This window comes from Coffea eugenioides, unplaced genomic scaffold (genome assembly GCF_003713205.1).
Source record: "Coffea eugenioides isolate CCC68of unplaced genomic scaffold, Ceug_1.0 ScVebR1_23;HRSCAF=104, whole genome shotgun sequence".
In the NCBI taxonomy this organism is placed as follows: Eukaryota; Viridiplantae; Streptophyta; class Magnoliopsida; order Gentianales; family Rubiaceae; genus Coffea; species Coffea eugenioides.
Genome location: NW_020862884.1, coordinates 943,903 through 955,570, shown reverse-complemented (window position 1 = coordinate 955,570; position 11,668 = coordinate 943,903).

The window sequence follows — 11,668 nt, the reverse complement described above, 5'->3', positions numbered from 1 at the left end:
ATCATAAATTACAGTAACCACTTTTCTTTAAGCTATACTTGTTCACTATTAATAAATATTGCAAATGATAAATATCTTTCGGGATAAGACAAAGTTTGTTTGTCTATAATATACATTAATATAACAGACTGATTAGAATAACAGAGCGTAGTTTTAAAATATTCTAAAATGTGAAGAATGATTTTCTACAATAAATCAATCCTTTACATGATCTTGCACAGCTAGAATTGTTATGATTCAAGAATTGTATCTTATAGTCAATGATCAAATAAATTTGCAAAGTTTTGTTTCATGTGAATAGGTATTTACATAAGAAGCGCAAGTGATCAGAATCATTGTCTAAAGTTGAGGCATCATTTCGTGGTAAAATTTTAATGAATTTTAACCGTTAACAAGGATCTGACCGTAAGTCCAAACTCCAAAGTCAGATCAAATCAAAAGAAACTTCTCAATTCTCAAAAGTAGGGATGGCAATGGGGGCGGGTGCCCGCCCGCGGGGGGATCTCGGGGCGAGGGCGGGGGGGAATTTTTTTCCCCGCTTAGAAACGGGGCGGGGCGGGGGATCCCCCGCCCCATCTGTGACGACCCCACCTCCCCCTGAGGCGTACCACAGGGTTTGGCGGACCGCCTGCCCAACTCTCGCCAGGACTCACTCACTCAAATCATGTGCACACATCCATGAACCATAAATAACATCCACAATTCAAACTTATAATTTACATTGATACCAATCAAGGTACAAAGCCTCAATATACTCAAACTGGTTCAAGGCGTATACAATCCAAATACAAAACATTCTATTCGAAGAATAGCGCGAGTACAAGTCAAAAGTCAAAAGTCAAAAACAACTAGACTATGCTAGTCTTTTACAAGTCTCACGCGACACTCGTACCCCTGTAAGGAAAACAAATAGCGTGGTATGAGCTAAAAGCCCAGTGAGGTTCCAAATAACAAATTGACCATTATTTATAAGTACAAGTTGTCGATATAGCAAAGTAACGAGCATGAAGAGTTCATAAACGTGAGCAATAACACGTCAAATAGAAATCTCAAAATGAGCGAGTGTAAAAATTTTTCAAAATCAACAATAATCCAATAAGCAATAATCATTCCAAAGCATAAGGATACGGATGGCTCTCAGGAGCCAACTTCCATTCATCATCAGGAGCTTGATCACGTAGTAGTTGACACTCCGTCAACTTTCAAGTAAAGGAACCAATCCAGTAGAACACCACTTACACTACTCTCCGTCCACCATTCACACCCCCTACTGGGCCCAAAATCCTCAATAAACACGGGTGGTAATACTCGAGTATACCGTTTAATCGAGGAGATATCACTCCACTCGACAAAGCAAGAGACCCAGGGCTCGTTACCCAATCGACCAAGCCCTTGCCGGCTCGACTAGAGTAACTCGCCACAGGGTTTCTGGAATTCCAGGAAGTGCGCACCTCATAAACAAGTATATCAAGTCAATTGCAATCAATAAACAAGTATATCACGTAAGGGCAAGTGCGATAAAGTACACTCTTGCCCTATCAATTCACGTACATAACATGTACTCATATTGGTCACGTATCAAGTTCAAGTATCTAGTACAATTCGGTATTTGAAAGCACTCACCAAAATATTGTGCCTCAAGTATTCACGTTCAATTATACTCCAGGCATGGAGTCCAGATCTGCGATAAAAATTCAGTTTAAGATCTTTGAAACACGAGTAGGATTCGAAACTTAAACGTTCCGTTCATTAAGAATCGACCAATTGAAATTCATTTGAAAGACCCTCATGAAATACTTGCTCGCTTTTCAAATCGTAAGGTTTTGTAGCATAGATGCTTGGAAATAACACTTGAGTTGAAAGTACAAGGAAATACAAGTTTACATTGGCCATTATGTCTTTTCCTCAAGGGTACAAGTTCAGCCAAGTCCTAATATATAACCCTCGATAAACATAGTAGCAAAGGTTCCCGCTAGTTCAAGTGATAATCACTTAACCTTTACTCAAGTCGCTAATGTAGTTTTCTAGTCCTCGAGAAAAAATTCGGACAGCATGCCCTTTGTGTTTACCTAATTTTCCAGCCATTTAGGCTTCATTATTTTTCTTCAATCACAACCCAACATCACACATATAAGCAATTCATGTCAAGAGCCGTTCCATAGGCTCACAATATCATAAAAACAAGAATTACAATAATAACAAGTGCAGAAATTCAATCTAGCACAAGACAGATTTGACGTGCAAATGTGGAAATAACATATCCGAGGCTACGCTTATCGGATTGAGGCAAAACTTATGCCGTTACGAAGCTAAGACACAGGGTTACAATGTTTATGAAGGTCACTTAGTCCAGTTCCTAATGTAACTTAGTCAAATCCTCAAATTACTAAACCAGAAACCAATTCGTCGGCTGTTTAACCGCAGAACACTGTAATGGTCATAACTCAGTGTACACAAGTCCGAATCAGGTGTTCTTAGATGTATTTGAAAGCTAATACAGAACACTACAACTTTCATGTTTTGGCCCAGAGCTAAATCAGAATGGATCCTGGTCAAAAAAATGCGATAAACTGGACTTAACTGATGAAACGGACTGCTGGGAAATACTTAAAACAGTAAGGGTATTTTGGACTTTTCACGTCCTACGTTGCTCCGATTGAGCTGAAATTTTATAGGCACCTATAAAATACCATTCTCTACAACTTTTCTTCTTTGACCTAAGGCCAATTCGGCCTCTAACACACAGATACATATTCGGACAGAATGTTGGGCAAATTTTCCAGATTCTGGAATTTCTAGTTTTTAGTGAATCTTTCCTTAATTTCTTGGTCCAATCACTACCAAAACACCTTATAAAACCTTAATTGCAACATATAAGCATCATACAATAAATTGGGCAGAATTTCCCCAAACCCTAGTTCATCAAATAAGAAAGGGGAAAACTTCTAAAACATGCTAATCATCCATGATTTCACCATAAAATCAAGTTGCCAAGCTTAATTTAACAAAATTGAAAGCAAAACTTGGAGAGATAAGCTCTCTTACCTTGACTAGAGGTCACTAAGAGTAGCCCAAGCTTTCTCTTTCAAAAATCTCACCACCAATCACTAACTAATCACTCAAAGACAAGTTTAATCGGTTTGTTTTGTTTGATTTCTCACTTAGTTGTTGGATTGAAGAAGAAATTGAGTGTTTTCTTGTTCTCCCTTTCCCTCACTCTTGCTCGGCCAAGAAGAACCAGAAAATGAAGAAGATTAAGCTAGTTTATAAGGTAAGAAGGTAGGAAAAATAATGATTAATTTCCACCACAAGTTTGGCTAACACTTGGTTTAATTTCAACCACACAAATTTTCTCTTTCCTTGCTTTTTCTTTGCCTTAAATTTCGGCCAATAGGATGGTCAAGAGGGGGAAGATATTTTGCTCCATTAATGATAAACTTCTAAGGCAAGAAAGTGGTGATCAAGTGGTGCATTCAACCGGTAGTGCGCGGGACCCGTCGGTTCGCGCCGTTTTTCTTAAAAACACACGCACTAAGATTTTTACTTCCTATTTACTAACCTTATCTCATTGCTCCTAATCATATTTTATTTCTCCCTTAAAAGTCACTTTTAATCACCAAATTGATCCTTGGTCAGTACCCAAAATTCATCCGGCGAAAAATCGCGAAAACCCTAATTTTGTTCAAATCTTGAAACCGAAGTGTAAAACCCTATTTCCAGGTTCATCTGCACTTATTGTTGAACAATTGGGTAGTAGGGCCTTACTAAATAATAATTTTCAAATAAAAGGAAATTTTTAAGAAAACGTGAGGAATTTACAATTTCAATAATTAACATTGGGATCTCTAGTAAAATATGAGAGATTTAAGAAACCGTTTAGTCACAAGCAAACTAGGGTTTTTGATTAAAACATTAGGGTTTCTAGTCTTTTAAAACAAAATAAGGTTTTTTTTTAAATCAAACCCGAAGAAATATACTTTAATATTTTCTCACAAACAACCTCCTAATATTCGGGATGTTACAATCTCCCCTCCTTAAAAGAATTTCGCCCTCGAAATTCCAACGGGTACTAAGAGTCCTTCATAGTCAGTCAGGTACTAGAAATCACTCCAATCCCTTCTATATGACCTTATCATTTAGTAAAGAGCTAAGAAATAACCAAATAGAACATGCAAAAAGGGCTCAATTCACATAACTAGCCCTGAGTTGAAAGTAAAGTCTCAGATATTCGAAAAATTTAGAACATGGCTTAGCCTCAAGTCGAAAATTTCTCAAGTCAAAAATTTTTACCCCTGGCGGTGCTTGGAAACACAACAGGCAAAGCCTCACCAGAGAGTTTTAGTTCAACCGCTACAGAAGAGTAGTAGCTGGTCTACAGCCACACAAATACGAATAAGTTCAAAAGTAAGGTCAAAGCAGGGTTCAAACATATAAGTTTAAAAGTAGATTCAATTACTTCAAGTTCAAGAAGCACGGGTACGAATAAGAACTCACTCGACTAGCCTATACCCAGCAATTCACATTCTCAAACAGTCACCGAATTCAAATCCACATATAGGTCATATTACTCATGTGTAAAAATCAAATCAGGTCCATTACATGTACGTAAGAGCACACTCGCCAAAACAAGTTCAAGTCCCAAATGAGCTCATTTTAGTCTGTCTCAGACAGTTCAAGTATTGCAAACCCCTTTGATCAGTCCAATAACAAGGTTAAATGTTAGAATCATCCACGCTTTAACCTTTTCCATCAAAACTCACCTCAAGTGCAATTAAGATACAGACCCTTATTCTAACGCTCTTCACTATGTGATACCCAAGTACAAGAATCCACAATAAGACAATTCACAACTCGAGCCGGCCGGTCCCAAGAGTAAATCATCCATATTAGAGATTCCTACCTGGCATAACTAACTAAGGTCTCCAACAATAGACAATTGTTCCACACTTAACAAGTCAATCCCCACAGTCCGAGAACCCTCTCCCGGCACGAGCTCAATAGGAGCTCTGATACCATCTGTGACGACCCCACCTCCCCCTGAGGCGTACCACAGGGTTTGGCGGACCGCCTGCCCAACTCTCGCCAGGACTCACTCACTCAAATCATGTGCACACATCCATGAACCATAAATAACATCCACAATTCAAACTTATAATTTACATTGATACCAATCAAGGTACAAAGCCTCAATATACTCAAACTGGTTCAAGGCGTATACAATCCAAATACAAAACATTCTATTCGAAGAATAGCGCGAGTACAAGTCAAAAGTCAAAAGTAAAAAACAACTAGACTATGCTAGTCTTTTACAAGTCTCACGCGACACTCGTACCCCTGTAAGGAAAACAAATAGCGTGGTATGAGCTAAAAGCCCAGTGAGGTTCCAAATAACAAATTGACCATTATTTATAAGTACAAGTTGTCGATATAGCAAAGTAACGAGCATGAAGAGTTCATAAACGTGAGCAATAACACGTCAAATAGAAATCTCAAAATGAGCGAGTGTAAAAATTTTTCAAAATCAACAATAATCCAATAAGCAATAATCATTCCAAAGCATAAGGATACGGATGGCTCTCAGGAGCCAACTTCCATTCATCATCAGGAGCTTGATCACGTAGTAGTTGACACTCCGTCAACTTTCAAGTAAAGGAACCAATCCAGTAGAACACCACTTACACTACTCTCCGTCCACCATTCACACCCCCTACTGGGCCCAAAATCCTCAATAAACACGGGTGGTAATACTCGAGTATACCGTTTAATCGAGGAGATATCACTCCACTCGACAAAGCAAGAGACCCAGGGCTCGTTACCCAATCGACCAAGCCCTTGCCGGCTCGACTAGAGTAACTCGCCACAGGGTTTCTGGAATTCCAGGAAGTGCGCACCTCATAAACAAGTATATCAAGTCAATTGCAATCAATAAACAAGTATATCACGTAAGGGCAAGTGCGATAAAGTACACTCTTGCCCTATCAATTCACGTACATAACATGTACTCATATTGGTCACGTATCAAGTTCAAGTATCTAGTACAATTCGGTATTTGAAAGCACTCACCAAAATATTGTGCCTCAAGTATTCACGTTCAATTATACTCCAGGCATGGAGTCCAGATCTGCGATAAAAATTCAGTTTAAGATCTTTGAAACACGAGTAGGATTCGAAACTTAAACGTTCCGTTCATTAAGAATCGACCAATTGAAATTCATTTGAAAGACCCTCATGAAATACTTGCTCGCTTTTCAAATCGTAAGGTTTTGTAGCATAGATGCTTGGAAATAACACTTGAGTTGAAAGTACAAGGAAATACAAGTTTACATTGGCCATTATGTCTTTTCCTCAAGGGTACAAGTTCAGCCAAGTCCTAATATATAACCCTCGATAAACATAGTAGCAAAGGTTCCCGCTAGTTCAAGTGATAATCACTTAACCTTTACTCAAGTCGCTAATGTAGTTTTCTAGTCCTCGAGAAAAAATTCGGACAGCATGCCCTTTGTGTTTACCTAATTTTCCAGCCATTTAGGCTTCATTATTTTTCTTCAATCACAACCCAACATCACACATATAAGCAATTCATGTCAAGAGCCGTTCCATAGGCTCACAATATCATAAAAACAAGAATTACAATAATAACAAGTGCAGAAATTCAATCTAGCACAAGACAGATTTGACGTGCAAATGTGGAAATAACATATCCGAGGCTACGCTTATCGGATTGAGGCAAAACTTATGCCGTTACGAAGCTAAGACACAGGGTTACAATGTTTATGAAGGTCACTTAGTCCAGTTCCTAATGTAACTTAGTCAAATCCTCAAATTACTAAACCAGAAACCAATTCGTCGGCTGTTTAACCGCAGAACACTGTAATGGTCATAACTCAGTGTACACAAGTCCGAATCAGGTGTTCTTAGATGTATTTGAAAGCTAATACAGAACACTACAACTTTCATGTTTTGGCCCAGAGCTAAATCAGAATGGATCCTGGTCAAAAAAATGCGATAAACTGGACTTAACTGATGAAACGGACTGCTGGGAAATACTTAAAACAGTAAGGGTATTTTGGACTTTTCACGTCCTACGTTGCTCCGATTGAGCTGAAATTTTATAGGCACCTATAAAATACCATTCTCTACAACTTTTCTTCTTTGACCTAAGGCCAATTCGGCCTCTAACACACAGATACATATTCGGACAGAATGTTGGGCAAATTTTCCAGATTCTGGAATTTCTAGTTTTTAGTGAATCTTTCCTTAATTTCTTGGTCCAATCACTACCAAAACACCTTATAAAACCTTAATTGCAACATATAAGCATCATACAATAAATTGGGCAGAATTTCCCCAAACCCTAGTTCATCAAATAAGAAAGGGGAAAACTTCTAAAACATGCTAATCATCCATGATTTCACCATAAAATCAAGTTGCCAAGCTTAATTTAACAAAATTGAAAGCAAAACTTGGAGAGATAAGCTCTCTTACCTTGACTAGAGGTCACTAAGAGTAGCCCAAGCTTTCTCTTTCAAAAATCTCACCACCAATCACTAACTAATCACTCAAAGACAAGTTTAATCGGTTTGTTTTGTTTGATTTCTCACTTAGTTGTTGGATTGAAGAAGAAATTGAGTGTTTTCTTGTTCTCCCTTTCCCTCACTCTTGCTCGGCCAAGAAGAACCAGAAAATGAAGAAGATTAAGCTAGTTTATAAGGTAAGAAGGTAGGAAAAATAATGATTAATTTCCACCACAAGTTTGGCTAACACTTGGTTTAATTTCAACCACACAAATTTTCTCTTTCCTTGCTTTTTCTTTGCCTTAAATTTCGGCCAATAGGATGGTCAAGAGGGGGAAGATATTTTGCTCCATTAATGATAAACTTCTAAGGCAAGAAAGTGGTGATCAAGTGGTGCATTCAACCGGTAGTGCGCGGGACCCGTCGGTTCGCGCCGTTTTTCTTAAAAACACACGCACTAAGATTTTTACTTCCTATTTACTAACCTTATCTCATTGCTCCTAATCATATTTTATTTCTCCCTTAAAAGTCACTTTTAATCACCAAATTGATCCTTGGTCAGTACCCAAAATTCATCCGGCGAAAAATCGCGAAAACCCTAATTTTGTTCAAATCTTGAAACCGAAGTGTAAAACCCTATTTCCAGGTTCATCTGCACTTATTGTTGAACAATTGGGTAGTAGGGCCTTACTAAATAATAATTTTCAAATAAAAGGAAATTTTTAAGAAAACGTGAGGAATTTACAATTTCAATAATTAACATTGGGATCTCTAGTAAAATATGAGAGATTTAAGAAACCGTGTAGTCACAAGCAAACTAGGGTTTTTGATTAAAACATTAGGGTTTCTAGTCTTTTAAAACAAAATAAGGTTTTTTTTTAAATCAAACCCGAAGAAATATACTTTAATATTTTCTCACAAACAACCTCCTAATATTCGGGATGTTACAATCTCCCCTCCTTAAAAGAATTTCGCCCTCGAAATTCCAACGGGTACTAAGAGTCCTTCATAGTCAGTCAGGTACAAGAAATCACTCCAATCCCTTCTATATGACCTTATCATTTAGTAAAGAGCTAAGAAATAACCAAATAGAACATGCAAAAAGGGCTCAATTCACATAACTAGCCCTGAGTTGAAAGTAAAGTCTCAGATATTCGAAAAATTTAGAACATGGCTTAGCCTCAAGTCGAAAATTTCTCAAGTCAAAAATTTTTACCCCTGGCGGTGCTTGGAAACACAACAGGCAAAGCCTCACCAGAGAGTTTTAGTTCAACCGCTACAGAAGAGTAGTAGCTGGTCTACAGCCACACAAATACGAATAAGTTCAAAAGTAAGGTCAAAGCAGGGTTCAAACATATAAGTTTAAAAGTAGATTCAATTACTTCAAGTTCAAGAAGCACGGGTACGAATAAGAACTCACTCGACTAGCCTATACCCAGCAATTCACATTCTCAAACAGTCACCGAATTCAAATCCACATATAGGTCATATTACTCATGTGTAAAAATCAAATCAGGTCCATTACATGTACGTAAGAGCACACTCGCCAAAACAAGTTCAAGTCCCAAATGAGCTCATTTTAGTCTGTCTCAGACAGTTCAAGTATTGCAAACCCCTTTGATCAGTCCAATAACAAGGTTAAATGTTAGAATCATCCACGCTTTAACCTTTTCCATCAAAACTCACCTCAAGTGCAATTAAGATACAGACCCTTATTCTAACGCTCTTCACTATGTGATACCCAAGTACAAGAATCCACAATAAGACAATTCACAACTCGAGCCGGCCGGTCCCAAGAGTAAATCATCCATATTAGAGATTCCTACCTGGCATAACTAACTAAGGTCTCCAACAATAGACAATTGTTCCACACTTAACAAGTCAATCCCCACAGTCCGAGAACCCTCTCCCGGCACGAGCTCAATAGGAGCTCTGATACCATCTGTGACGACCCCACCTCCCCCTGAGGCGTACCACAGGGTTTGGCGGACCGCCTGCCCAACTCTCGCCAGGACTCACTCACTCAAATCATGTGCACACATCCATGAACCATAAATAACATCCACAATTCAAACTTATAATTTACATTGATACCAATCAAGGTACAAAGCCTCAATATACTCAAACTGGTTCAAGGCGTATACAATCCAAATACAAAACATTCTATTCGAAGAATAGCGCGAGTACAAGTCAAAAGTCAAAAGTAAAAAACAACTAGACTATGCTAGTCTTTTACAAGTCTCACGCGACACTCGTACCCCTGTAAGGAAAACAAATAGCGTGGTATGAGCTAAAAGCCCAGTGAGGTTCCAAATAACAAATTGACCATTATTTATAAGTACAAGTTGTCGATATAGCAAAGTAACGAGCATGAAGAGTTCATAAACGTGAGCAATAACACGTCAAATAGAAATCTCAAAATGAGCGAGTGTAAAAATTTTTCAAAATCAACAATAATCCAATAAGCAATAATCATTCCAAAGCATAAGGATACGGATGGCTCTCAGGAGCCAACTTCCATTCATCATCAGGAGCTTGATCACGTAGTAGTTGACACTCCGTCAACTTTCAAGTAAAGGAACCAATCCAGTAGAACACCACTTACACTACTCTCCGTCCACCATTCACACCCCCTACTGGGCCCAAAATCCTCAATAAACACGGGTGGTAATACTCGAGTATACCGTTTAATCGAGGAGATATCACTCCACTCGACAAAGCAAGAGACCCAGGGCTCGTTACCCAATCGACCAAGCCCTTGCCGGCTCGACTAGAGTAACTCGCCACAGGGTTTCTGGAATTCCAGGAAGTGCGCACCTCATAAACAAGTATATCAAGTCAATTGCAATCAATAAACAAGTATATCACGTAAGGGCAAGTGCGATAAAGTACACTCTTGCCCTATCAATTCACGTACATAACATGTACTCATATTGGTCACGTATCAAGTTCAAGTATCTAGTACAATTCGGTATTTGAAAGCACTCACCAAAATATTGTGCCTCAAGTATTCACGTTCAATTATACTCCAGGCATGGAGTCCAGATCTGCGATAAAAATTCAGTTTAAGATCTTTGAAACACGAGTAGGATTCGAAACTTAAACGTTCCGTTCATTAAGAATCGACCAATTGAAATTCATTTGAAAGACCCTCATGAAATACTTGCTCGCTTTTCAAATCGTAAGGTTTTGTAGCATAGATGCTTGGAAATAACACTTGAGTTGAAAGTACAAGGAAATACAAGTTTACATTGGCCATTATGTCTTTTCCTCAAGGGTACAAGTTCAGCCAAGTCCTAATATATAACCCTCGATAAACATAGTAGCAAAGGTTCCCGCTAGTTCAAGTGATAATCACTTAACCTTTACTCAAGTCGCTAATGTAGTTTTCTAGTCCTCGAGAAAAAATTCGGACAGCATGCCCTTTGTGTTTACCTAATTTTCCAGCCATTTAGGCTTCATTATTTTTCTTCAATCACAACCCAACATCACACATATAAGCAATTCATGTCAAGAGCCGTTCCATAGGCTCACAATATCATAAAAACAAGAATTACAATAATAACAAGTGCAGAAATTCAATCTAGCACAAGACAGATTTGACGTGCAAATGTGGAAATAACATATCCGAGGCTACGCTTATCGGATTGAGGCAAAACTTATGCCGTTACGAAGCTAAGACACAGGGTTACAATGTTTATGAAGGTCACTTAGTCCAGTTCCTAATGTAACTTAGTCAAATCCTCAAATTACTAAACCAGAAACCAATTCGTCGGCTGTTTAACCGCAGAACACTGTAATGGTCATAACTCAGTGTACACAAGTCCGAATCAGGTGTTCTTAGATGTATTTGAAAGCTAATACAGAACACTACAACTTTCATGTTTTGGCCCAGAGCTAAATCAGAATGGATCCTGGTCAAAAAAATGCGATAAACTGGACTTAACTGATGAAACGGACTGCTGGGAAATACTTAAAACAGTAAGGGTATTTTGGACTTTTCACGTCCTACGTTGCTCCGATTGAGCTGAAATTTTATAGGCACCTATAAAATACCATTCTCTACAACTTTTCTTCTTTGACCTAAGGCCAATTCGGCCTCTAACACACAGATACATATTCGGACAGAATGTTGGGCAAATTTTCCAGATTCT